Source organism: Rhipicephalus microplus, chromosome 2, assembly GCF_043290135.1.
Source record: "Rhipicephalus microplus isolate Deutch F79 chromosome 2, USDA_Rmic, whole genome shotgun sequence".
NCBI classification, from domain to species: domain Eukaryota; kingdom Metazoa; phylum Arthropoda; class Arachnida; order Ixodida; family Ixodidae; genus Rhipicephalus; species Rhipicephalus microplus.
In genome coordinates, this window is record NC_134701.1 from 113250676 (window position 1) to 113253256 (window position 2581).

The 2581-nt window shown below is 42.2% G+C and overlaps 1 non-coding gene across 1 annotated transcript; it reads right to left on the bottom strand.

The window, feature by feature from the left end:
• Positions 1-765: 765 nt before the first annotated feature.
• Positions 766-838, bottom strand: TRNAT-CGU (transfer RNA threonine (anticodon CGU)). The gene has a single exon. It is a non-coding gene; the product is annotated as a tRNA-Thr (tRNA).
• Between the last annotated feature and the right edge of the window lie 1743 nt (positions 839-2581).

The window sequence follows — 2581 nt, forward strand, 5'->3', positions numbered from 1 at the left end:
TAGATGGCGCTACCTATCCAGCATGTCGGGAATTCGCACGTTTACGGCGTTTATGTCCTAGACCATTCTAGCTTTCGTAATCCGGCTGAAACGATGTAATGGCCATTGGCACTGGCACTTCGGCTACTTCTGCTTACTTCAACTCAACGGTTCAAGGGCCCGCAATGCGGATACCACGAGTTTTGACGAACGAAGGTGAATTTGCGAGATAAGGCTGGAAACGTAAAGCCTATATGGTGGGAAACGTAAAGGTTTGCGTTCCGTAAAGACTACGCATGCGCATATTCTATCCGGTATCCGGTAACATGGTAACGTAAAGAAGTATACGTACAAGCTAAAGCTCCCTCATATTGGTTCACCTTTACGGACAGTTCACTGGATATATTGTGCGTGTTCTGCGGAGTGTGAATATCGTGATGCGTCCTGTTTGCGAAAACACTGGTATTCGTTGTGAGCCGGTTGTAGTACCCGGTTGTCTATAGAACTATACGATCTGACAATTTAGTCAAGCTAAAAATGCATTTGACGCGATCATCTGTGAGCGGGTTCATCTCAGCGGATTTGCGGCGTGCAGAAAAATCGAGGTGTATATTCTCCGGATGATATATATATATATATATATATATATATATATATATATATATATATATATATATATATATTAAGATTTAACAGACACAATAAATAATGCCAAGGAATGTATATAGGAAGTTATTAGAACCAGTGTAATGTAAACAGGAATTAAAAAGTGGGTGGAAAATAACTTGCCGTGAGCAGGAATCGAACCTACGACCTTCGAAACACGAGATCGATGCTCTAACCATTGAGCTATCACGACAAGTTACGTTTTCGCCCACTTTTCTTTCTGCTTATGTACATTACATTCGTTCTAATAACATCCCGTATACATTCCTTAGCATTATTGTCTGCTATATCTCATTAAATTTGTGTCAAAACACGCAAAAACGATCCCTCAGGTATACACCTCTTTCGCTTATATATATATATATATATATATATATATATATATATATATATATATATATACGCATGAGCTATAAGCATGTTGTAGCGTTGCCGAATCTTCACCACACTTATAACTCGCTTTATCGGATATCTGATACGTTTTAACGGAAACAGCAGAGATTTTCGTTTCTTATCTACCTCGTACTTTCACGTTGGATCCCTACTAAGTGACAATGCACTATAAAAGTTTGTGTATCAGGCCTGAAGAAGGAATATAGGTACGTAAAGACGTTATAGGTTTCAAATGCAGCAAGGTAACTGTGCAAGATAACATTATTGGGGTGTCAGGTTTTACAGGCATGAATTTTCACTGTGTTATTCAGAAACGCAGCGGCAGAATTTCACTTGAATTTCCACGAGGATATCTTAATGCTAACCTCAACCTAATGCATGGCAAGAATTGTTACTCTTTTAAATTCATCCCCAATCAGACTTTTGCGCAATGAGTGAGAATCTTATCCGTGAAGTCGCGCAGAGCATCTCAAAACTATTCTGCCAACAATGCTGCAGCTTGTTTAAAACTGCATTGCACATGCCAGGATGGAAATTGAATAATTTCACATCCATGCCATGCAGATATTTCTCAAAGAGCCAGTGACCGTGTACATTCAAAATGTTCGCTTTCATAATAGATAAGATTTTTCAGGGCTGCGATCTACGTGGGTGAAGCCCACTGCGTGCTAGTGCTCTCAGTACTCTAAATAAAGTTTCTCTATCTATTCATCCACGACAAGCTAGTTTCCTCACTGCAGGGCAGTGAGGAAACTAGCTGAAGGGCAGTGACCCTTCCGCGACCCCCTTCTTTGAAAAGCTGCGACTTTATGACATTGCATTTTAAAAATTTCTCTCGTAGAAATGCAGACACACAGCTCTACTATACAGAAAGATGCCCCCGGGTGAAACTTTCTTGCCAACCAGAACCTGCTCCGAGAGAGGGTATGGTGGGCGGGGTGCCCGCATTGACGTCACACTGTTTACAAGGAGGAAGAAATCTTTTGCTCTACACGGTAGTGCTGTGACGTTGGTCATCTACGTAGACAGCTGTGCCCTGACTTTGCGAACATCAGCCCGTGACACCGAGAAAATTATTTACTCTAGCATGTGTAGCTGACGTAATTCGTTGCTTGAATTTATGAATACAACTTGAGATCATAAGACGCAATAAGATAATGTGAGGGTCTTTTTCATTTTCCCCTCGTGAATCACAACGAGATGCGGGGCCATTGTGCCCGCGTTTCGCATACGTTTGCGTCCCCGCGGTTAGCGCGTCAAGCAGGCGCCTATCATGGAAAAGAAATAAATGGCCCTGCGTGTTCGAGAACTCTTTATTCTGATCTATTTACCTCGTCTAAAGCAGCATTTCCAGATTACCTGGCAGAAACAGGCAGTAAATCACCTAATAACACTGGTCAACAAAATAACGCCGATTGGGTGTGAAGGTGTTAGGCTTGTTTGGGAAGGTCTAGCACACCGGACCACTTGGTAAGATGCTGGAGAGGGTAGGGAGGAGATGTGGCTTTCGAAGGCTACGTGGGGGAGCAGCAAGGCTTCCGAG